This window comes from Dermacentor albipictus, chromosome 1, assembly GCF_038994185.2.
Source record: "Dermacentor albipictus isolate Rhodes 1998 colony chromosome 1, USDA_Dalb.pri_finalv2, whole genome shotgun sequence".
Classification (NCBI taxonomy): Eukaryota; Metazoa; Arthropoda; class Arachnida; order Ixodida; family Ixodidae; genus Dermacentor; species Dermacentor albipictus.
Window position 1 is genome coordinate 68,854,866 of NC_091821.1, and position 26,042 is coordinate 68,880,907.

The following is a 26,042-nucleotide window of genomic DNA, read 5'->3' on the forward strand; positions in this document are numbered from 1 at the left end:
ACAACGCATAGAGGTGCGTTTGTTTATCACGCATGGACATCACGCCAGTGCTGCTGTAACTCCTGACGTCGATACTTTCATCAGATATGTAGACTTGTTAGAGCTCTTGTTCTCCCAGGTCAATATTTTTTACGTTGCATCGTTGCAAGACCGGAGGTGCGCTTGAAGATAACGAGGCCAGCCTGCGCCTGCGGACTTTTCCTGCGCTAAATATAACATAGCAAAATCAGCTTTGCAACGGTCGTCGCGGCACACGAGCAATTTTTGCAACTCACTGTGGCAGCTCGTGACGCTCTCGCGGTTGTAGTATAGTGCGTAACACCCGGGTGTGAGCTTTGCGCAGGCAGAATTGATGTGTCAGCGCCAGTGGAAATTGTTGTCTAAAATAACGCCGGGACATTTAAATTATCGAGCGTTCGAACACGATATCGTTAATGACAGACGGTACGTCAGCATAACTGAGTATTTTTCTTTGTGAATATAATCTAGTATATTTAGTTTTTTTTGTTACCTGTACATTTGTTCGCTGTAAAATAGGTATTATTTTATCTAATTCGGAATTAGCTATTCCTTCTATAATTCTGAGACGTTGTCAGCAGTAGTAACAATTGCGGCGTCTTGGCGCACACTAGTTTCGGAGTTACTTAATTTCTGCGGCAAGTCGTTGGGGTAAAAAGAGAAAAAGAGTGGTCCAAGGACGGACCCCAGCAGTACCACTGTGAGTGTAAATTGTAGTCACGACACAATATTGTTGATTGCTACTACGTATTGGCAGCTGTTAAGGCAACTCGATAACAGTTCATAGATTTGGGCCCGAAATCCCTAATGCTGTAGTGTCTAGGGAAGGATGCTGTGATCGACCATGTCGAACGCCTCTTTTAGATCAACGAACACAACTATTACAATGTGGTTCTTATCTAAGGCTGATTTAATTGTGTTAGAGACAGCACTGCCGACGCCGTCGAATGTTTAAACCGGAATGCATGCTGTTCCGGGCAGAGAAAGTTATATTTATTAGGAAATTAATACATTCGACTTACTGTCATTTTTTGAAATATGTTATTGATAACGGAGACTACTGAAATTGGCCAGTAGCTTGACGGATCTAAGTGATCCATCTTTTTTATAGAAGGGAACAATCCTGGCAGTTATTAAAATCTGGCACGCTGTAGCTCAGATACTGATTCTCTTGAATCTTCCCGCGTAGGATTGGATTGCATTGAATTTGCTCCTACGATGGTGTATACCATGCGGGGGATTGGCTAAGATTTGGATGGTATTAGGAAGATGCTGTTAATGCTAAACTTGGTAAAATTGTCTGGAGGAAATGAATAAAATAACGGTTGAACAATTTAAAAGAATCGCCATGAAATAACTATGAATTCTTCCGCGGCTGAGCAAATATATTTGCGGCACTTACCAAGAGAGGAGGCCACTAGTGAAAGCATATTCAAAAATGGAAAAGCTTAAACCAAGTTGTCTGAGCACTGATTCTAAAATGTTTTTTTTTTCTTAAAACGGTGGCAGAATAAGAAAAGTATGATCTGTAGTCTCATCTTCTCCACAGATTGGGCATAGAGGGGTGTGCGCCACACCTGCCCTGTGACGATAAAAGTTTAATACTGGTGTTTGTAGAGCGCTACACTTGTCTCCTTCACAGGCGGATTGCCGCAAGTTGTAATTGCAGCACTGAGTACAGCCAATGCTTGAGAGATATTCATTCGCTAAAAAGCCCCCAGACAAGAACTGTGATACGCGTTTCAGAAATGTGCTTCGTTAACGTTGGCGTTCCAAGTTACCCTTTGGCCAAGATCGTTATATTATGTCCTTTGAATAGTTGTGATCTCGGAAAATGTTTTACCGATATCGTCAAAAAGAAGCGTTGGAGGGAACGCGAAATCTAGAAAAGAAGAAAACGACTGACTGTTTCAGCAAAGTGCCTCAAATTTTCGCGCGTTGCTCGGCACGTCTCGGATTGGCTTGCTGTCAGGCGTTTCGGGGCAAAACTCGCGCATAACGCACCAAACCGTGATGCTTGCGTCTCTTTTACCTCGGAGTTGTGCAGGCCGTGCGAAAGGTTGTATTTATAGCGTACACGTCTCCCAGAAGTTGGGCACAAGCATCACATTCGGTCAAAAGAACTACAAAAAGGGGGAAAAATAATATAGTAAAGTAAGATATGGGCGCACAAGCGCCATACCTTATTCTTTTTTTTCTCTCCCGTGCATAATTTCCAGGTACGGACACTGCAGAACATATGAGTGGTCGTATGAGCAGTGAGAGTGAGTGGGTCTGTTAGTAATTCAAACTGCGCGATGATTAACGACAACTGCGCTGCGGTGAAGCGTGCTTGTTCGATACAGCACGTGCCTGCCATAGCAAGCCACGGCTGCGCCGAGCGCGTCTGACGTGCGTTGGACGCGACCCGAATACGCCGGTGACAGCGAAGAGGCAAGCAGGCATGCAGTCAGGCAAGAAGAGTGCCACTGAAAGACGCTGATTTTGGCGCGGCCTCGCAGCTTCCATGCGTTCTTCATCCGCGTCGAAAAACGAATAGAACGCCCGGCCGGTAGTTGCTATCCTATACGGGAGTTTGTTATACGAGGCGCAATTTCGGCTTAGCCCTTTCATTTGCTCAATTTCTTTCTTTCTTCTCACATAAAAAAAAGAAAAAGCAGTTGGAGTAGGCGACGCGAGCCTACGAATTATATATACCCGAGCGTCTTTTGGAACAACAACATCTTTCTGTTTTTATTGTACGCCCTCGTTGTTCACGTAGAAAAGTGCAAAGAATATGAACAGTAATGTGCAGAGTAATACACGAGTCTAGAAAAATAAGCAAGCAAAGGAATAAAAAGCAAACGCAAAAAAAGAAATCACCATATCCCCTCCCCCCTGTCATCCCCCCTGAAAAAAAAGGAAAACATTCTTTTTCTTATTTAATCAGGAGAAATAAAAGTTGTCAGACGCAAAAAAGAGAAAGAAAAAGAAGGAAAAGAATGGCTGGAAGGAATTGCAGCACGAAATGGAGGCTTCGGCTTTCGGAAGCGGACTCGCTATGCTCTGCGTCGCACCGCTTTGTCAGGAGAAGAAGATTGAAGGCGGTAGCCTTTGAATAATGAGAGACCTTTATTCATACAGAAGCACTCGCAACGTGACTGCTAGATCGGATAGAAAGCGCCGGCTGACAGTGGCAACGATGTTAAAAAGACTCGCGGAAAGCACGCGGACAATTCGAACATAACGAGAAAAAATGAAGGAAGTAAAGTCGAATACCTCAGGCGGGTTTGCAAGAAACATTGTTTACTGCCTTCGCCCAGGAAGTGTCTTGTGCACAATTGAAAAAATGAAGGAAGTAAAGTCGAATACCTCAGGCGGGTTTGCAAGAAACATTGTTTACTGCCTTCGCCCAGGAAGTGTCTTGTGCACAATTCAATGTTTCTCTCTGCGTTGTTTCGCCGTTCGCAGCACCGCGGGAAAGAGATGCACGGTGCGTCGAACGTTGTAATCAAATCACTATACCACTCACAAGATGCTTTTATTTCGTAATAGGATATTAAGATACCAAAAATCGCATTGTTTGATGCTTCATTATATTACCTGTAACATAAGGTTAGGTGCATCTTGACTTGGTTTAGCGCACGAAAGACGAAAAACGAAGAAAGAAGATGACAGGACAAGGCGCTTACTCACAACTGAAAAAAATTATTGAGAGGAAACAGATATAAGCACTCACATAAAGGGGGACCTCGCATGCGTGTCAAGGCACATGAATGAAGCATTCAAAGGTCAATCTTTATAAATATGTTTAAAGATGGTCTAAGTATCAAGAAAATCAAATAAAAAAAATTAAATTATTGGGTTTAACGTGCCAAAATCGCTTTCTGATTATGAGGCATGCCGTAGTAGTAGTAATAATTTAAGTAGTAATAATAATAAGTAGCAGTAGTAATTTCGACCACCTGGGGTTCTTTAACGTGCACCAAAATATAAGTACACGGGTGTTTTCGCATTCCGCCCCCATCGAAATGCGGCCGCCGCGGCCGGGATTCGATCCCGAGACCTCGTGCTCAGCAGCACGACACCATAGCCACTGAGTAACCACGGCAGGTGAAATCAAATTATCATGCTCCGAAGGGTGGCTAACGCAGTCATCATCTCTTTTCTTTAAGTGGTAGGCCTCTACCATTTCATGAGTTATCTGGTTATTGCTCTTGAAGATAATCTAATTTTCTTTCAAAACAGGATAACAGCCCCTGGGCCCCATTGGTGGGGTTGAGGACGTGAAGCTCTCACCGCTACATTTTATCGTCGGTGTGAATTGAGGCCGAAATGTGACCAATCAGCACAAACTGAGACAATAACGGAAATAAATAAATAAATAAATAAATAAATAAATAAATAAATAAATAAATAAATAAATGAGCAGACTTCAACGGCTACTCCGGCTCTGAACGTATTTACTACGACAGCAGCAGATTCTCACAGCCGATACTGCCATGTTTTCAGAAACTTAAGATACACACAACATCGTCTTCGTCCGCTATATGTATAGTAGTGCTGGTTGTGGCCTCCAAAGTACATGCACAGATGCCACAACTTTCAGCTTTTATTGCGCACAATGCCTAACACTAATTGCGCGGTATGGCGCAGTAGTTATAGTGCGTCCGGCTTAGAGTTGCACATTGCCACACACATACGCACACGCACGCACGCACACATACACACTAATACAAAGACACATAAGATGCGTGCGATTTTATGACCCAATACGCGCCATGAACTGCTCACGTTTCTTTCCCATCGCAAAAGTTTTGTGTTATCCAGCTTCCCGATAACGTGCATATAAGTGATGTTTCTTCCGTGCAAACTCCAATTAGCTATTTGAGATGGTTTGAGACAATTAGCCCGTATGTAAGGTCGCATAGCACGTGCGCGCGCCAGTTTCCATTAGACTGCAGGAAGAAGAATGCTATGCGCGAATAATATTCAACCTTATCACTATTTTTCGAATGTATCACGTCGCATAGCAACAAGTTCGTTCTAGTAGCAGTTTATCCCATTCTTCTCTTGCGACAGTTGAGGCTTTAAGGCGCTTTGTTAGACTGCATGCAGCCACTTTTGCGACCGGCCCACACGCCCACACTTTCCAATCCTTTCCTCGTTGCAGATAGCGCTACCTAGGCGCTGTCAGATATTGTATCGTATCGGCACGTGTGCGCATCTGTATGCGCAGTAGCTATCAATAGCAGCAGCCAAAATCACGCTGATAGCATGCAGCTCGACATCGATAGTGTCAACAGCGGTGCCATCTCCAGGAGCAGGCGATCCTGACAGCATGTCCGCCGGTGTCAGCTTTTTACCGGGAAGGAAAGTAAGTGGGTAGTCGTACCGCAACAATCTCGGAAAAAATCGCTGCATCCGTGGAGGCATTTCCGATATCGCCTTTTTTTGCTATGTCGATAAAACGGCGATGGTGACTTTCAAGTATCACTCAGCGGCCATAAACGAAGTGGCGAAATTTTTCGCAGCCGAACACCAAAGTGAGCGCTTCTTTTTCGATTTGAGAGTACCGTTGTTCGGACGCTGTCAAGGCTTCAGAGGCTACCGGCCTCCAACCATCATCATGCCACTGCAACAGAGCTGAACCTACGCTGTCCTGTGAAGCATCTGACGTAACCTTTGTTTCACCCGCCGTGGTTGCTCAGTGGCTATGGTGTTAGGCTGCTGAGCACGAGGTCGCGGGATCGAATCCCGGCCACGGCGGCCGCATTTCGATGGGGGCGAAATGCGAAAACACCCGTGTACTTAGATTTAGGTGCACGTTAAAGAACCCCAGGTGGTCAAAATTTCCGGAGTCCCCCACTACGGCGTGCCTCATAATCAGAAAGTGGTTTTGGCACGTAAAATCCCATATATTAAAAAAAAAAACCTTTGTTTCCCTGTATGGGTCGAAAATCGCCTAAAGTGGAGCTGCACTCAATGACCTGCATACGTCAGACCATTCGTTTTCATGCTCGTGCGTCCATTCAAAGTGCACGTCGTGCTTAATCAGAGATCGCAAAAGCTCAGTTCGCCGCGTCAGGCTCGGTACGTATTTGCCGAAACAGTTCATAACACCGAGCATCCTTTGGACAGCCGGCAGGGTTGATCCAAATAGGCCGCGAAGCTTCGGGCGAAAAGCGGTTCAGTACAGATTGTCACCGACATCAGCAAGGGGGGTTATGGGAGCAGCGATTGAAGCGCGACTATGTTTGAAGGGAACAAACATTAGGAAAGAAAAAAGCGTTTTTGTAATTCAAGCGAGGCACAGTTAGATTCATGCAACGAGAATAAAATTGCTGGTCAATTTTATATATTCGTGACGAGTTAAGAAAGCACAAGTTTATTCCATTTTATTATCATTAATAAATGCATTTATTTTCGGCGCCCATCGTTAGAGGGGGCGTTGACGCAACTATCACTCGCAATGCAATGCACGTCTTGAAATGGGCAGAAAGGTGCACTCGTAAAGTTCACCTCTTGAAATACGCCCCCCTCACAGTTTGTGCTTTCTTGCTTGACGAAGTTTGTCTGAATTTGGTGACGTGGGTAGCTTCATCGCTTCTTAATCTGTTCAGTCAAAAGTAGTGAGTTACGACCACCAGATAATTGTGTAGTTGTTTTCGTGCGACTGCGCCGGCCGACGGGCTTGGCGTCCGACGACAGGATCAGCACTCTACACCTAAGGCTTTCGTCGGCCTCCAAAAAAAGTATGTTCTGTGCAGGGGTGCGATTTTGACAACCGTACGGCTGGCTCTTCCTGCATCGCTTTCCGCGCTGAAAGCTCGAAACGCCCATCAAGTCGAATGGCGGGGCATTTGAATATATAGCTCCAAAAGCAGGCCAACAAAACAAATTTCGCGCCTTCGAAAACAAATTACGTCACTTCTGCTTTTAACGGACATGGCGTCACATTATTTTTTCTTCCGCTGGAAGTGTTCCCACCACATACAGATGGCGCTAAGCCCCATGAACCGCCGATGGACCGCCATGTTTTGAACGTATGGGCTCCTTTGGAAGCTTCGCTACTAGGTATATTTACCTTGCAGCCTTTTTATTTCGGGGTACCGGCAGATCAAATACGCTAGCAAGTAATGATGGGTCTGGCTTGATGCCGTCCCCATTATGGTCCCAAGAACGTAATTTCTTGAGCTACAAACACGCACTTTGAGGGGTTAAATGTTAGTCCCGCAGTCTCGGCTGCGTTCAGAATGCCTTGCAGCCGCTGGTCGTGCTCTTCTCTTGTCGCTCCCCAGATAAGCACGTCGTCGACATACACACGAATACCAGACAGGCCATCAAGTATTTAATTTAGAGCTTTCTGGAACACCTCACTGGCCGATGCTATGCCGAATGGTAGCCTAAGGAAGTGGTAATGGCCAAACGGGGTCGAAAATGCGCACAAGGTTGATGACTTCTCGCTTAGAGAAATTTGATGAAACCAGGCATTAGCGTCTAGACGATAAAAAAACGTTGCGCCTGCCAATTCTGCTTCGATGTCCTCACGCCGCGGCATTTGATAATGTTCCGTTTTCAAGCTCTCGGTAATTTTTTTCTGGGATCAAGACATATCCTGAGTCTCCCGTCTTTCCTTTTTTCAAGAACTGATGAGCTTACCCAGTGCGTCGCGCTGCTGACTTTCTTGATAATGCCTTCTTGTTCCATTCTGTTTAGCTCAGAACGCAGCGCTTGCTGGAGGGAGATGGGCACTCTTCGCGCCGGTTGAACGACGCGCAGGGCGTCATTGCGAAGCACGATGTTGTATTCTTTTGGGTAATCTTTGTGGGGCTTGTGGTTACACCTTCGACATTGCATTGGATTAGACCAAAGCGCTCACTGGCTTCCAAACCAATGATGGAATAGTCGTCTTTATTGACGACGAAGAACCGGACCGAATCCTGCTGGTTATTGATCAGCATCGGTGTTAAAAATGTCCCGCAGTGTTTTATGATGCTTCCGCCGTAGAAACGTAGGACAGCCCCACGAGGCTGGAGAGTACCGACGCTCAATTTGCGATAGAGTGATAGTGGTATCAGATTCGCTTGGGTTCCGGTGTCAACCTTGAGTGTTATGTCCTGGCCTCCAATCTTGGTGTTCATGAGCCAATCGCGGTGGAGGCCGACGCTGCTGACGGCGACGTCCAAGACCTCAAATTCGTCGTGGACTTGGTGTACGTACCTCACTGATCTCGACGCTACGACTGCAACATGAGGCAAAGTGATTTGGTCTGTTGCAGTGGTGGCATGTCTTTCCGTATGCCGGACAACGTCTTGGAGCGTGAACCCAGCCACATCAAAAACACTTGACTGGTTGCCGCGGAATTGCCGGGACGCGTCTTGATGTTACCGCTTTTATTTCGGACTCTTCCTTCACCTCGTTGTATATCTCGTTCTGATGAGATGTAGTCTTGACTAGTTGCCGCGTCATCATTGAGGTACATCTAGATATTACTGCGTCTACTTCGGGCTTTTCCTGAGCCTTCTGCCACACCTCATTCTGACGAGCTACTGTTTCTGCCGCTTTGCACGTAGGCTTTATCGAGGTTTAGGCATTTATCCCTGAGGATTTTCTCCCGTATAGCCGAAGTGAATTCATCCCAAAGACGATTTGGTCCCGAACGGTGCTGTCCGTCGAAATACCGATGTTACAAAGCGCCACTTGCTTCTTGAGTTTTCGCAGGAATAGCTCGAACGGCTCAACCTCAGCCTGTAGGCGTGTTCGGAACACATACCTTTCGTGGGCTTCTTTTTCTTGTTCGACGCAGTACTTTGTGTCTGTCGACTTCTTCAGCAAATAAGAATAGACGACGCAATAGAAGTTGTACACTTATATTGCGTCTTCACCGGCTACGCTGAGCAGGACTGCTGTCTTTGCTTCTTCGGACCTAGGCTTGTCAAGGCCGGTTGCCTTTAGAAACAGCTCAAACCCTTGTATGAACGACTTCCAGTTCTTTGCACCATCTCCGGATAAGCGTAGCGGTTTTGGAGGCTTGATGGATTCCATCGTTGACGTACTTCGTCGCTTCTGGCCTTGTGGTCGCTGATCCCACTTCTGCACCATGTACCGCGTGGTGTCGTCACTCGTCTCCGAGAGGACTGCTCGACGCCTTGTACGTGGAACGGCGAGTGGCTCGTATCTTAAATTAGTGCTGCAAAGGGTTGTGCAAGGAGAAGTGGTGGAAGGGCCATTAGCTTCAACGGTTTTGAGCTGTCAGTAGTGAATAGTATACTTCTCAAAGGCATGAAGGGCTTAATACCAGCAAGAATGCGAGCAGAAATGTTACGAAGAATCCATGAAGAGCATCTGGGAACGCGAAAATGCAAGGCAAGGACGAGACAATTAGTCCACTGGCTTGGTATCAACTGTGATATAGAATCACTTGTACAAAGGTGCGCTATCTGTAGGTGGCATGCCTACAGTCAACCAGCTGAGCCACTCATGCTCTGGTCGACGCCATCGCAGGCGTGGTATCGCGTGGGAGTTGATATTTTTCAGTACAGCGGGAAACACTACCTGTATGCTTACGATGCGACGTCCAATTTTCCAGATGTGGACCAGCTGCATGACCTGTCAACAACATCCGTCATCGATAAACTCAGCGCCATGTTTGCAAGATACGGCATCCCGTCACAGGTATGCACTAACAACGGCCCGCAGTTTGCAAGCCAAGAATTTGCTCAGTTCGCCGCACCGTATGGCTTCGAGGTGACGCAAGTTGAAGGTGTGAGACACAGCACCTACGCAGACGACATCACGATATGGTCCACCGGCGGTAGCGAAGGGCAAGTGGAAAGCGCCATGCAATAGGCCGTAGACGTCACGGAGCAGTACCTGCTACCCACCTGATTCAGGTGTTCCCCGACCAAATCCGAGCTTCTGCTTTACAGAAAACAAAGAGGGGCCACACCCAAGGGCTGGAAACCAGTCTCGGAAAGTGACATTCGCCTGTTCACTCGGAGCGGCTACCCGATACCCAGGGTCGACACCATCAGATTTCTGGGTATGTTCACGGATTCGGGTCGCGGCAACGGCACTGCGTTGCACAAGATCATTGCGAAGACCGACGCTTTTAGCCTAGTGCGAAAGGTCACGAACAGACATCGTGGCCTCAAGGAGGATAACCTGCTTCGGCTCCTCAACACCTTTGTGCTGTGTCACTTCACTTACACGGTGGCCATGCACAACTGGCCGAGCGGGACAAGCTCAATGCACTTATGAGAAAATTCGTCAAGAGAGCCATCGGGCTGTTCGTCAGAACGGATACCGAGGACCTCCTCCTGCTCGACATGCACAACGCCATGGAGGAGATAGCCGAGGCTCAGGAACGGGCCTAGCTAACTCGGCGGTCCACCACGCCGGCCGGCAGGCGTGGTGGGAGATCGGACTCGCCCCATCAAAAACTTGGCTGACAACACCCAAATCCCCAGAGAAATAGGGGAGAAGCTCGTCGTCGCCCCGTTGCCCCACAACGTTCATCCCGTGCACAGCGCAGGTAATCGCAAGGCAAGAGCATCGAATATACTAAAACAATGACAAAATCAAAGCAAGCTTAGTGGATGCAGCCGCGAACCGAGACGGCAAGGCTTCTGCGGTTTCCGTCATGGACACACTGGGCAAAGTCAACGGTGCCTCGGTCCGGACGATGGACCCCGAGGTGGCCGAGCAAGTTGCATTGCACTCGCCATGCAAGACAGGCGGAGAGACAGGGTGTATAGCGATTCGAGAGCGGCACCCTCAGGTCATTCCAGAAAGGCCGGGTAGCCTGGCAGGTAGTTCAAATTCTGAAAAGCGCTAAACACGGTGACAGCTCCACACACTCCATCCTTTGCTTCCCTGCCCACGTCGGGGCGATTGAGGGGGTTCCTCTCAACCACAACGAGTCTGCTCACGAGGCTGCGTGTAGCTTTACTGACCGCATTGCCCTCTGATCGGGCGACTCTCTCCCCGTACACAGAGACGCTCCTATCACGCACAATGAAATGACTAAATTCTTTTACTTAGAGAGATACAGGGAAAAGAGGGGAAAGGCGGGAGATGTAAATTCAAGACGATAAGCAAAACGAGAACAAGATGAAAGCAGGAGCCCACGTTTCGACAAGTGGACTTGTCTGTGAACAAGTGGACAAGTGCACTTGTCGAAACATTGGCTCCTGCTTTCACCTTGTTCTCGTTTTGCTCATCGTCTTGAATCGTCGCCTCTAGAAGGGTTTTCCCACCGCCTCACTTTAAGCTAAGCAGGCCGCAGGCGGTCACGCTCAGACTCTTGCAAACTAACCCCTACTCAAATTCGGCGTCCCTTAACAGCATATATCCTGACGTTTACTCGAATTGTTGTTGCGTGGCCTGTGATGAGGCTGCTACTTTGTCTCACATGCTCTGGGAGTATGGGTCGCTGGGCCCGAAGTTCACCAAGGTAGAGTGGGACGCGCTCCGGCGAAGTCCCGTCTTTGAAGACGAAATCCTGGCCGTCCAGCACACCCGCGATCGGGCCGGCAGGCTGGACCTGTCCGTCGCGTCTTGAGATTAGCTGGGTGTGCGTTTTATCGCATTTTGCTGGACCCAATAAAAGTGCACTCACTCACTCACTCACTCACTCACTCACTCACTCACTCACTCACTCACTCACTCACTCACTCACTCACTCACTCACTCACTCACTCACTCACTCACTCACTCACTCACTCACTCACTCACTCACTCACTCACTCGCTCGCTCACTCGCTCACTCGCTCACTCGCTCACTCGCTCACTCACTCACTCACTCACTCGCTCACTCACTCGCTCACTCACTCACTCGCTCACTCACTCACTCACTCACTCACTCACTCACTCACTCACTCACTCACTCACTCACTCACTCACTCACTCACTCACTCACTCACTCACTCACTCACTCACTCACTCACTCACTCACTCACTCACTCACTCACTCACTCACTCGCTCACTCGCTCACTCGAGCACGTGATGTCAAGTCCACGATACCCGTACTCATACGGATTAGCCGAGAAGGGCGTGCAAATTGTAATGAGGACCTTTAAAGAGATCACAGAAGCAAAAGAAGACTTTTGGCTAGGTCTTTTGAATTACAGAGAAAGTCCTTTGAAAGATGGGCGGTGTCCTGGCGAATTCCTCTAAGGTAGACGCCTGCGGACCCTACTTCTCGATTGCACGCATCGTCCAGAAATTCATGTAACGAAACACAGCCAGACCATTCGAAACCCCCGGCCAATGCCACCCCTCTAGCGTGACGATGTCGTGCCAGTCAAAGAAAAATTGTGGTTGCAAAAAGCCACGGTTGTAGTGCCAGCGGGTTCATGGTCCTTTTTCGTTCGAACGGAAAACGGTAGGACCATTCGACGAAATCGGCGCCACCTTCTGGCAACAAGGGAAAGCCTGTGTACAGACCTGTCTCGCAGCGACACTGACGACGAGCGAGATGGCGAGCAAGTTCTTTCATTGGCATCGTCAGCGACCACACACACAGAAGTTGTAACGGGACAAAGCCCGCCAACCCCAGCGCTTAGAAGATCCTAAAGGCAGTCAAGACATTGCCAGCGACTAACGTATGACACTAAATTTAAACAAATGGACATACGTTGAACCAGCTTCAGCAACTTTCTGTAAGAGAGGAAGATGTATAGTATCGGCACGTGTGCGCATCTGTATGCGCACTAGCTATCAATAATAGTAGCCAAAACCACGTTGCTGTGTTTATCAAATGCTCTCTTCCTTTTCCTGCAATAAACAACATTATTCCCTCTTCAATTGGTGTCCCACTGTTTAACATGGGGAACATCAATGCCGATAAAGATATTGTACTGCCTTCGGTACCCAGGCCATAACAGTTGTAAGTCTGCAACATCTGCCATCGGCCCATGTTGTAACGTTTCTTTGCCTGAGTACGAAAAATCAATCGCCATGCTATCGCCGTATAGCCAGACTATCGTCATCGCCGTCTGCGTCATCACGCGGCTTTCGTCACACACACGCTCGCGTCAGACGCACAATTGCTAGCCTTGCACAAAGATCTAGCAAATCTTAGAAGAATCCAAAATGATGCTTGATGATGCCTGTAAAATACTTCAGATAACATCGATTTCCACAGTACATAGTAGCTGCTTAATTTTGTTTCTTTCTGTTACGATTTTGGTTTCCGTTTATAAAAAACAGCTCTATTCAGGTCAACCTCATAGCTAATTACACTTCCAACTGGTTCTGATCGGTTTATGGTGGTGTACTATGCCCACAGAATAATAATTTAAAAAAAAAACTCGGAGGGTGCTTAAGCTTCGCCTCTAAACCCTGTTTCCCATGCAAGCGACGGCGCCCCAGGGGTGAATCTCCGCATGGCTGCCATCGGCTGTTTTTGAGGAGTCGCTCTTTCGACGGTTGCACCAAGGTCTTCTTCAGTTGCGGCCATAGCAGGAAGGCGTAATCGGCGTGGAACCGGCAGTGCTATGGCAATGCCGCTCACGCATGTTCTACTTCTCGTGCAGGTTGTATGTAGTTCCAGAGCGCTTTCAACAGGCCACGAATGCGACAACCACAGGATTATGACCAACATCGCCGAAGTATTCGCATGCAACAGCGACGAAATCTTCAACGCACACGATCGTGGACCGGTGACGTCTACTCCAGTGTAAACCGGCATATGTCCAACCACAGTCAACGAACCATGGTTCACAGCCACTTTCTCCGGCCTACAAAAGGCGGCAGACTGCCGTGTCCCTTTGGGGCGTGGAACCGGCAGTGCTTTGGCAATGCCGCTCACACATGTTCTGCCTCTCGTGCAGGTTAGTGAATGCATAGCATGTAGAACATTTGCAGTTCTTATCCTGCCGGTTCCACCCCGTATCCTGTATAACTTTGTACGTATGCATTCCGACGCCAGAAACCGCTCAAGGCATCGGATTTTGTTGTTGCGTCGTTATGCCTTTTACTTCTTATTGTTAATACTCCGTGGTGATATTGAAATGAATCCCGGCCCTAGCACTGATGTGACACTACAGAAAATTTTGCATGGGCAAAATGTGATTGTTCGAAAGCTTAAAATTATTAAGGCGAATCAAGCGGAACAGAAGGCAGCTATAAATGATTTGACTTCACGTGTGTCGTCAATTGAAGTAAAAATGTCAGTATTACCAGACTTAGAATTCGCCGTTACTGAGTGTACCGCACACTATGACGCACAGCACGGGGTGATACAGCTGCTCCAAAATAAGGTCGATGATCTCGAAAACCGCAGTAGGCAGCACAACCTCGTGTTTTACGGCATACCTGATACAAATATTCGCGAATCTTGGTCATCATCTCAATTACTTTTGAATGAAGTATGCGCAACAAAATTGCAAGTTAACCCTGAGTCGATCGAAAAAGCCCATCGACTTGGGAAATTTCGAGAAAGGAAAACGCGACCCTTGATCGCAAGGTTTGGGTCTCTGAAAGAAAAACATTTGATTTTAGGAAAGGCCAAGAATTTGAAAGATACAGGTATCAGTATGCCGGAAGACTTTTCCGAGTCAGTGCGCAAGAGAAGGCGAAACCTGTGGCAGTTTGCTCAGGAACACAAAAGTAAGAACGCACGTGTACAATTAAAGCGTGACATACTTTAGCTAGACGTCATCAAGTACAGCTATGATGACCTTTCAGACAAGGTTGTGCCGTGAAAATGACCCAATCAATCCTTATCGACTTCACTTTCCTTTTTGGTAGTCAACTGTAGGAGCATACAACAGACACACAGACGGACGGACAGACGGACGGACAGACGGACAGACGGACAGACGGACGGACGGACGGACGGACGGACGGACGGACGGACGGACGGACAGCGAACTTTATTTAATCCTGAGGAGCTACTGTCAGGACCTCCTAACGGGAGGCCATTGTAGCCGCTGGCCGCGCCCACGTCAAGGACAGAACGCCGTGACGCTCCGCTCTTTCCTGGGCCCTCTGTATAGTCTGGGCTTGCTTTCGGAGTACCGTGCTTCTGATGGCCTCCTCCCATTCGGCTTCGCTGGAGAGGAAAGAATAGAAATTATCACGGAGGTGGTGTATTTACCTTGGTAGACCAGCGCATTCCTTCTACACGCATAAATATTATAGAGGACAGGAGGGAAACTGTTTGGTGTCAACTGAAACTCTCGAACGGCAAATCACTATCAGTCTGCTCCTTTTGCCGGCCTCCAATTGGTTCAGCCAGAGAATTGTGTCATTTCACCACCACAGCTACAAAAATCACATCCGATAGCGTCATTGTGGATGGGGACTTTAATCTACGTAATCTCAACTGGGCCGCTATTTTGTAGCGATGCCTTATGCCTTATTCTATGCTATTCTTATCATCAACCACACACGGCCGCCTGATCCCGTTGATAATGTGGGCAGACCGTCGCTCTGACTACTGGCCAAGCGCGAAAAGCCTGAAAAAGCATAGAATCGGAAAAGGCATCGCTACAAAATACCGGCCTGGAATGAACAGCCGATAACCTCTGGAAGCTCCCCTAGCTTCAAATCTGAAATTGCCGATTTTATGAACCTCCTTTCATTAAGACGAACTGTGCGGAAACCTACGCGACGAAGTCATATCCTAAATCTTTTTTTTTTCACGAATATGCCAGAAATGGTCCAGAACACTGAAATATTCCCAGAGATAAGTGATCATGGCGTCGTGCTATGCGAAATAAATATGAAACATGTAAGCGTTTACAATGAGAAGAGTCGGTGCATGTACAACTACGCCAAGGCTGATATCCAAACAATCAATACTTCACTGGAAGCGTATTTCGTTGTGTTCGAAATACTTGCGGATGAGTATTCTGTGGAAAACCTATGGGTTATATTTAAAGAAAAAATCTTTGAACTGCGCAACCGGTTTGTTCCGTCGTGGGTATTGACTAGAAGGCGTAATTTATTAGTAAGCCATGGTACACTAAAGAACTGGATGTTTTAGTGAAGCGTATATAGGCAGAGAATTTACCGTTCATTCAAACGATACCCTTCTAAAGAGAACTTATGTAAACTAAAACAACGCGGGAAGTAAACAATGCTACAGTCCAAACAAAATCAGCCTACTATAAACAATAGAACGTAAAATAAAGCAAAGTCCGAAGGAACTTCGGAAACATATAAAACGAAATAAAAAAGACAACATTTCTATCCCCGTTTTGACCGATGGCGATGTTACAATTTGTGACGCCATGAAAAAGGCCGAGTTGTTCACTCTTTATTGTACACCAGTGTTCTCTGCCCCAACAGATCCTCGGAAAGATCTGAAATTGTTGAAACACGAATCCATACTCATGGCCTAAAATAGTGATCGAAGCTTGGGGCATTGAATTACTGCTTTGTGAATTAAATTGTGCAAAATCTGTGGGCCCTGACTGTTTACCCAATTTTATGTTGAAGTCTTGCTCTCATATAGTGTCAATGTACTTGAAAATTATTTTTGAGAAGTCCTTGGAACACAATTCACTTCCGGCTGATTGGAAAATGGCATCGGTCGCTCCTATACATAAAACTGGTCCGTGCAACGTTATCAATAACTACCGTCCCATTTCACTGACTTCTATGTGCAGTAAAGTTCTAGAGCATGTTTTATATTCTGCAGTAGTCAAACATATAGATAGTAATTCGTTATTTAACTCAAATCAGCATGGATTTAGACGAGGATTATCATGCGTCACACAACTAGTAAAGTTCACACATGTCTTAGTGGCAGCCCTGGACGACTAATCATCGGGTGACTGTATTTTTCTTGACTTTCAAAAAGCGTTTGACACCTTTTCACATTACCTGTTACTGTAAAAGCTGACCAGTTTTAGTATTAATGCCCATGTTATTGCGTGGATCGCCGAATATTTACGCGAGAGGGGACAATATGTAGTCGTAAACGGTGAGCAATCTGTGGTAAATAATGTTACGTCAGGGGTACCTCAGGGATCAGTTCTGGGGCCCCTTCTCTTTCTACTTTATATCAATGACATTAATGAAAATGTACAGTCCCATATTAGGTTATTTGCAGATAACTGTATATTTTACGGTAAAGTTACATCTGAAAGTGACTGCTTCGTAATTCAAAACGACTTATATGCCATATACGAGTGGTGTGAGCGATGGGAAATGAAACGGAATCTCGAGAAAACGGTGTGTATGAGGTTCTCCCCCCCCAAAAAAAAACATCCTGGGAAATTTGAATATACGATAAACTACTGTCCAGTAAAAATGGTGTGTGAATATAAATACCTAGGCGTTTACTTTTGCCCCTCTTTATCATGGAATCGGTATGTGGATTATACCGTAGGCAAAGCTTGTCGGAGCTTGGAATTTTTACGACGAAATACACGTGCGTTTCCACAACAAACCCGGGAGCTACTATATAAATGATATATAAGATCTGCACTCGAATACGCATGCTCTGTGTGGGACCCTTCGTCACTAACTAACAAAGAAAGACTAGAAAAAGTTCACTCCTTGGCAGCAAAATATGTACTAGATATAGTAATGTATGACAGGCAGTTTAGTGCAACTAAATCTAAAGCGATGCTAAACTGGCTATCTCTCCAGCACCGAAGAGCGTCGTTTCGACTGAAGCTTTTGCACAGCATATATCTCTCTCATACTCGAATTCCGCGTGACTTGTACATAAACCAGCCTCACTACACATCAGCACGCAAAGATCATGAACAGAAGATAAGAGAATACAAATGTAATACATCGGCCTTTAGCAGCTCTTTTTTCACAAGAACCGTCAGTCAGTGGAACCGACTTCCTTCCTCAGTTATAGGAATTTCTTGTCCTAACAAGTTCTTTTCTGCATTAAAAGCAATAGAATCGTTTGATCACTAAGGCTTGATAAACATCGCATGTACGTCTAGCAATTATAATGACCTATAAAGAATACCAGTTTCAAATGACATTTTCTTTTAGTGCCTCTTTTTTCACTTTGTCGCATTGTATCTTAATCACAGCATTTTTTTCAACTTATTTTTAGCTTTGTTTATTTTTTCTATTTCATTATGAGTCTTTGTAATCATTGTGCTTTATGTACTTTTTTGTCACATGTGACATGTGACATCTGCAACGTGCCTGTGTCCGACGTGGCTGCGTGCAACTTGGTTGGGTGCTTTTGTGTCGGCGTATAATAATGTGTCGTTCACTTACACAAATTTATACAAACCTGCAATTTCTATGCTTGTTTCTTTCATCTGACCCCCCCCCCCCCCCCCCGCTGTAATGCCTGAATGGGCGCTGTGGGTACTAAATAAATACATAGATAAAATAAATAAAATATCACACGCAAAATACCTATAAAATAGGATAAAATACTAACATTGTTTTGCTGACAGTAATACCAAGAAAAACACAAGAACTTTCTTATAAACCTGCATAAAAGTATATGAAATGCGTAACATGTTCATTACTACCGAACAAAATGAAAAAGACATGTCAGAATAAAAATAACATTGTACTAAAAACGAACATACACATTCTCACATTATTTTGCATTTGGCCACAAATTGAGTAACGGTGGCAAAGGGGAGCAGAAGGTTGTCAGCTTTTGCCGCAGCACATAGAAAACATTCGCAGAAAGGCCAATTGTTCAATCAAAGACCAGGTGAAATAAGCCAACAACACGACTTTTGTTTCACCACGAATGCAATGCTTAGCAGTAAAATTCCGTCACTTAAGGCACTAAGTCATACCTACTGTGCACTCGATCTTTTGTGTAATAAACATGAACTGCAAAAATCTGCACATAGGACACTTGCAATGCTCCTGCTTTCCAGAAAAAAAAGTATCACGCCTACACATGAAGGTTGTTCGCGCGGTTTTCCCATCGGCAATTACTGAGAAAATACATAAACACGAACAGTAATTTTTGAGCTGTCAGTACGTTTGCAGAACGGTGACGCACAGAAAAAGCAGTGAGGGCGGAATGGAAAGCTGGGCGAGTTACTAAAGTTGCAGATTGAGACTTGGCACAGAAAAACAAGTCATAGACCAGGTGATGATGAAGAGGAACATCTGTTTGTCAGTTTTCTCTACTGGTAAGAATGAAGTGTAGCACAATCAAGGCGCAACGACGTCCGGAGACTCATGGAGCACACACATGCACATTGCCGTGTTCGTGTACATGCGTCTTCTTATGTCCTTGGGTCTGCGCGCTCACCTGTTGTCCTTAGGCACCCGGAATAACCTTGCAGGGCTTGTTTTTCAGCTATTCGTGCACCCCTGCACGATGCACGAGCGGTGCGTATCGTGAAACGGGTGAAACATCGCGGAGCAAAAGTACGCAGCTATCGAGGACTACGAAACCGACGAAACTGCCCACGCCGGTCAATGCACAGCAGCGCACGCTTCCCGATAACAGCAGATAACGAAACACGAAACTTCATGCAGCGGGCTAAGCTGGCGCCGGGCCGGCGGGCGTGCGTGGAGACAGTCGAAAGTGAGGGAGTTGTGAGGGAGGGCAAGGAGAGGAGTTTAGAGGAGGGGCGAAAGGGCAGGCCTCCTGGATCGGCGCGCGTGGGCGCGCTTCAATCTAGGAGGCCGTGCGAGGGAAGCGAAGTTGCTTTCCCGCCCTCCTGATGGATGGCGACCATTACCTCTGCCACCGAAGTGGCAGAGTTTCCCGAGGCCGGGCGGCGCAGCCATGGTCGCGGTGGCTGAGCGGCAGCGTGGTTTCCGCGTTTTGCTCCACATTTCCATGTTTTGGCGCGCTTGAGCTGCGGGTTTCATCGGTGTACTAAGTTGGTGCTCCACTTTCGTGCTTGCAAACCTTGCAAAAAATAAAAACGCTGTGCATCGAACGGTTAATACAACTTTTTCATTCACATACATGTCTGCTTAAGCTGTTTACAGGTGACCGCTTAAAAGTCTTGCTAAGTACACGCACAGAGAATTAGCCACATGGAAACAAATGAATGTGTTGGTTCGTATTTCCGCGATCTTGGCTTGAAGCACGTGCACGTCTGCCAACAGCTCTTGTTTTCGAATACCGCAAGCATTCGGGTGCCATCTCGGCCACCTGGATGCAAGAGGCCTACGGACGGCTTTCAAAGAAGCTCGCGTCTCTTTTCGCCCCTAGGCATTCGAGTAGAAAGGCGGTGGCCCTTGTAGAGCTCGGGGTAATTCAGCATTTAAGTCAAAAACCTGACTAAACTATGAACACGCTAGCTCGGAGTTGTAGAGAAGAAAAAAAAAGCACCAAATGCGCTTCTGTGCGGACCCATATGTGGTAACCATCGGGGCAAAAATCAGGCAAGAAGAAAACAGCACGTAGGGACAATTTGTCTCCAAACAATGGAACTCGAAAACGACAGATGGAAACAAGCGGCTATTCGGAGGCACGAACTGACACAGCCAATTCGAGCGACGCCGACATTTACTTTACGGAAATATGCGTCACTTGCGATGAGGAGTACCTTCGGCTTCAGTACATAATTTCTTCCCAAAGAACCCTCCTATTTGTAGCGTGAATCCTTCATTTTAGCATCCCAAACAAGTGGACACTGCACAACTTGAGTGATGAACAGCTCGTCGAAAACCGCACGAGACACTGCAAACTGGCAGCGGACGTCGCCTGCTACAAATGACGTCTGCTAGAACCGTATGCTCGGCGCCACCTAGAACCGTTGCTCCGCCGCCGACCATGCCTCCCTACATCACGGAAGTCCGAGTTTAGATCTGTATGCTATCACATTAAAGGAAAACTGAGTATTGCTCGCCCTGCGAAGGAATGCGCTGGCTGTGGCCTAATGTTCATATTAATGAACGCCGTGTTCATTAATACGCATTGTATCGTGTTCATGTGCCTGATATGCGGCATTAAGGGCCCTGAATGTTTTACTGTATTATTTTCGTCAGGACGCATGTGACTGCATCTATCTTGTATGCATTCCATAGGAAGCGCTTTTCTTTACCTGCCAGCGTTCCAATGAAACTGGTTCGTACTGGCGGGTTTATTTCGTTTATTTCGAGTTGCCAGCGTTCCACCCATGCATTGATGCTGCACCTCATGTTTCGTTCTTTTTTGTTATCATGCTGCCGTGCAGCTTCAGCGCTGGGTACTTTTTGAGTCGTTTGCAGTGTACGAGGCGCAGACTCGGAGATTCGTGTCATCAGCTTATGCACTTGGCAGGAAAAATCAAACTATACGCTTGTAGCATAGCAAAACTGCACGTTGCACAGCTGTCATTTGCAAGACAGCGTTAAGAGCAGAACTTATTCTTAAATGAGTTCAGAGCCAAATGAATTTTAATAGCCTGCGGATTTTTCGTGTTCGCAGTATACCTGTTCCTGCTCGATAAATCCGATGTTAAGGTCACTATAAGCAATGTATTTTAGACTGATAACGTGCATAGAGTTCGGGTGTTACCCTTCAGGGCTTAATTGGCTGTTTCAGATGTTAATTTAACCCTGCTTCAGTGTACGCGGGCAAAAGCAACGTTTGCGGATTATTTTTTGTGCGACAATAGTGTTACCTTTTCGCTTACAGAATGATTACGAGGACTTCATCAAAAATGAATTTCTCTCGAACTGAAAAATTCCCGTTTATTCGAGAGAAAGCAAAGGTATTGGTGGCTACTCGTACTAGAAGGTGGCAACAAGGATATGAGGAAAGAACAGAAACAGCGACATGTTCGTATACTCACCAGCGTAATATACCATTTGGGATTACTGCTGTCTGCATTGTTGTACAAAACCGCGGCTCATAAAGTACAACGACTGAATGAAGGGAAAATCAGACATCCACCCGTTCGTAGCAATTGCTACAGTGGAAACCCATACGGGTTCCTCGAAAGAAAAGCCCCTCTTTCTTTTCTTCTTTCGGCTTCTTTCGGCTTTAGGCTCCTCTTTCAAGGAACCCCTATGGGTTTCCTTTGTAGAAAATGCTACGAACGGGTGGATGTCTGATTTTCCCTTTATTCATTACTTCTCTCCACCTTGCGGGTTTCCGCAGAACTACTATGTCAAACACTTGTATTTGCTTCGTGTTGTCGACAAATTCGACTTCGCCCTGCCATCTGCTAGCCGCCTTAGCTCAGATGGTAGAGCGGCTGTCCCGGAAAGGCGATGGTCCCGGGTTCGAGTCCCGGACCAGGACGAATTTTTCTTCAACTCTGAGGCTTTCCTTTCGAGGAACCCGTATGGGTTTCCTCTGTAGTAATCGCTACGTACGGGTGGATGTCTGATTTTCCCTTTATTCATCACTTCTCTCCACTTCTTTGGCTGCCGATGTTGTTGGGCGCAGCTACTCACACGCAGCAGATGAGATCCATTGGTGGTGGATGCAAAAAAGTAGTGCCGAACTGTAAAAGACAGGGTACGCTCGTAGGCATCGTCGGACCGAAAAGATGAAACAAGACTGATTACCAGAGTGTGATGGATGTTTGCGTCCTTTCTCGGCCACAGTGATGCCGCTTCCCTAACGAATTACGTTGACCAATGCTACCTCGAACGCAAAGTTAATTAGGCTCTTAGCGATACCCTTGTCAGCCATGCGTATAGTGACATTCAAGAAAGTTGTATCCATCCATCCATAGTGACATTGGCCGCTATCTCAGCAACGTGGGACCAACGATTATCTACGGCCAGATGTAAACATGCTTGTTCAATAAACTAAATCCATCGCCTGACGAGACATGTGATCGGTGAATTCGCTACGAATGGAGGCAGCGAGTCTCATGACCAGACGGCTGTAACAGTAACTGAATAAAAGTTGAATGAACTTGAAGCAAGGCAGTCACAGGCCAAAGTAAGTCCTGGGAAAAATGAGTCATGGTGGCAAGTTTTTCATTCGGTTATTCGAAGCGCATCACGCTGATTAAAATCGCTATACTTTGTAACGTGATGTCGCACGGCTACAATTTGAAAAGCGAAGAATATTATTTTTGTCGTCGGTCTGCTGATAATTGTGGTCCAGTTTTGAAAAGTCCGTTTGCGTGCTAAACTTTCCTCGCACCGGCAAAAGAACCCGCCGTGGTTGCTCAGTGGCCATGGTGTTGCGCTGCTGAGCACGAGGTCGTGGGATCGAATCCTGGCCATGGCGGCCGCATTTCGATGGAGGCGAAATGCGAAAATATCCGTGTACTTGTATTTAGGTGCACGTTAAAGAACCCCAGGTGGCCAGAATTTCCGGAGTCCTCCACTACGGCGTGCCTCATAATCAGAAAGTGGTTCCGGCACATAAAACCCCATAATTTAATAAATTTTAAAACCGGCAAAAGAAGCGCGAAGACAAAGCAATTTCTTGTCAGCCGCAGCGGGTACTTTGCACTTACACTGACTGAAGAAATATTTGGATGAGAGACGCAGAAGCGGCCACTGAACAACAAACTTTGCGAAAGATAGCTGCTAGGAGGCGGGAAACGGAATGTTGGCTGTTCGCCGTACAAAGCGTTTATTTAGCGGGCGCCGATGCCCCTCTGTTCGAACTGGGGAATTAAGATTTTAAAACAACACGACCGCGAATGGCGCGTAGTGTAAACGGTGACCCTGATCAATGCGTAAAAGGCATGGCCGCACAATCGCAGAGCCAAACGAGGGCTCCAAGCAGAAATTCAACGTGCATGACAGAATGCCAGAGCAGGAGAGGTGGAGCGCCAACGACGAGCTCTTGAACGAGAAGAGGCAAAGGTTCGCAGTGAGGCGGACGCACCAGCCCATTCTTCATGAACGAAAAACGTATCGTCCGTGATGGAAAAACAATGACGGATTGAGAGCGCCCAGCACCATATATCGATACATCGGTGTTATCGACGTTATGCGACTACTTCATTAATGACACGTTTATTGTCGCATATATGCGATAATAAACGTATATGTGACAGCAACGTAAATATACGTTGCTCTGTGATTGCGTTAGAGCAACGTTATCGTTAGCTTTGCGGAAGAACTTAAACATTTCTGTATGTCAGCGTGCATCGGCCGCTAAGCAACGTAAGTGCAATATTTGACAATAGGCCTGAAAGACTGGCATATATTTGTGCTTTCAATGGCTGTGACTTCAAAAATTTTATGCCAGCGTATTGACCATCATCTACTAATTCACCGCTGTCTCCTCAAGCAGTCATCCTACCTGTTTGTCGCCAGTCGATCGTTCCCTCCCCGTGTTCACGACCGAGGCTTCCCTCGTTGCCCCATGAGGCTAGTATACTCAAATTTACGAGTCCGCTGTGCCTTGCTATACTTGAGCATTTACGAGTATGCTAATGAGAATGCGTGTACACAATCTATCGTATGCGCCCTGTGAATCCTGTGACTTCAGATTCCTTGATATAGCTATATCCGGCTTTTCTACCATACAACCCATGTCACTCTTGAGAGTGTCAGCTGCTTGAGAGAGTCTGATAGCGCAACGTGAATACGCTTGACGAATGCGTGTATCCTACACTCTAAGAAAAGTTTACACCCTTTGGCTTGCCCCTTCTGCCACACAAAAATAATCGTCATCTGCCTTGATGCGTTTCCTTTCTTTATCGCTGCAAGCCCGGAACTTTCCAGTGACGAACGGCACGCGCGTTATCAGAAGAGGCACTCCAAAGGGTGTAAACTGTTCTATGCTGATAACGCGCGTGCCGTTCGTTACTGGAAAGTTCCGGGCTCGCAGCGATAAAGAAAGGAAACGCATCAAGGCAGATGACGATTATTTTTGTGTGGCAGAAGGGGCAAGCCAAAGGGTGTAAACTGTTCTTAGAGTGTAGTGGTCGAGCTTCTCGACTCGACCAAGATATTCCTTTATTTTAAAGTGACGCTTGCTTCGCCTATATTTCCCCTAGTGTGGCGTGTCTGCTTGGCTGTTGTTCGGTTGGCTGCTGTCAGGGCGGATATTTTTGTGTATGTATGTATGTATGTATGTATATATATATATATATATATATATATATATATATATATATATATATATATATATATATATATATATATATATCCAAGCTTGGAGTGGCGCGTGACACCGGCAAAAGAAAATGCCGAGAGCTAGTGGGGCTATACTAGTCCAGGTGGAACCAAACTAGGAAGGCCCACTAACGTTCATAAAACACTCCCTTACCAGAAAGCGAATGACCTCCATGGTACTGCATTCTGCCACTACCTCCTTCATTAATCCTGCAATTAAACCATGGCCCTCAGTCCGCAGCAGCTGCGGAGAAACTGACCAAGGCGACGGTCAGACCTGCAACGCAGCAGAGGGTGCTAAGAAGCTCTGGACGCGGACAGGCTGCCCCTGGTAACTGAACCTGGCAACGTTCAACACACGAACCCTCTCGAGTGAAGTGAGCTTAGCAGGACTCTTTGAGGAACTGTGAGGCATGGTGTGCGGTATTATTGGCCTCAGTGGAAAAAAAAGTTAAATTATGGGGTTTTACGTGCCAAAACAACTTTCTGATCATGAGGCACGCCGTAGTGAGAGGACTCGTGAAATTTCGACCACCTGGAGTTCTTTAACGTGCACCTAAATTTAAGTACATGGGGGTTTTCCCATTTCGCCCCCATCGAAAGGCGGCCGCCATGGTCGGGATTCGATCCCGCGACCTCTTGCTTAGCAGCCCAACACCATAGCCACTAAGCAACCACGGCTGATTTGGCCTTAGTGAGGTTAGAAGAACTGGTGAGGCTTATACAGTGCTGACTAACGGTCACGTCCTCTGCTACAGAGGATTCGCCAGATAGAAGCAATGCGGAGTAGGAGGAGGAGGAGGAGGGGTAGATTTTAATGAACAGAAAGGAGGAGAGGTCGGCCTGGAGAGCGTGTCTCTAGCCTGCTACTCCTCAATGGGGAAAGGGGAAGTGGGAAATACAGGGAAAGGTAGGTGGCGGGTGACTATGTTATGGTACAATGAGATACTATATACACGTTGTCCAATATGCGGGTGCGCACTGAAGACGCATACACGTAAGGGTAATCTTGTCCATACAAAAAGCAATATTGTCCCAAAAAGCTATTGCGCAAACACATTTCGTACTGACTGCATGTCTCACAGCTTCTAAAGGCGAT

General features: G+C 46.6%; 1 long non-coding RNA gene across 4 annotated transcripts in view; it reads left to right on the plus strand.

Moving 5' to 3' along the window:
* The window catches only part of LOC135906717 (uncharacterized), a 61,646-nt gene extending 45,848 nt beyond the window's left edge, over nt 1–15,798 (plus strand). For 2 of the 4 annotated variants that reach the window (XR_010565814.1, XR_011507393.1), the window contains exons 5-6: nt 13,540–13,836; nt 14,756–15,798. This is a non-coding gene — a long non-coding RNA (uncharacterized lncRNA). Of the gene's footprint in view, nt 1–4,245; nt 4,443–13,539; nt 13,837–14,755 lie in introns of those variants that run through there. The other 2 variants (XR_010565816.1, XR_010565815.1) reach the window with 2 other exon arrangements.
* Nucleotides 15,799–26,042: the final 10,244 nt, after the last annotated feature.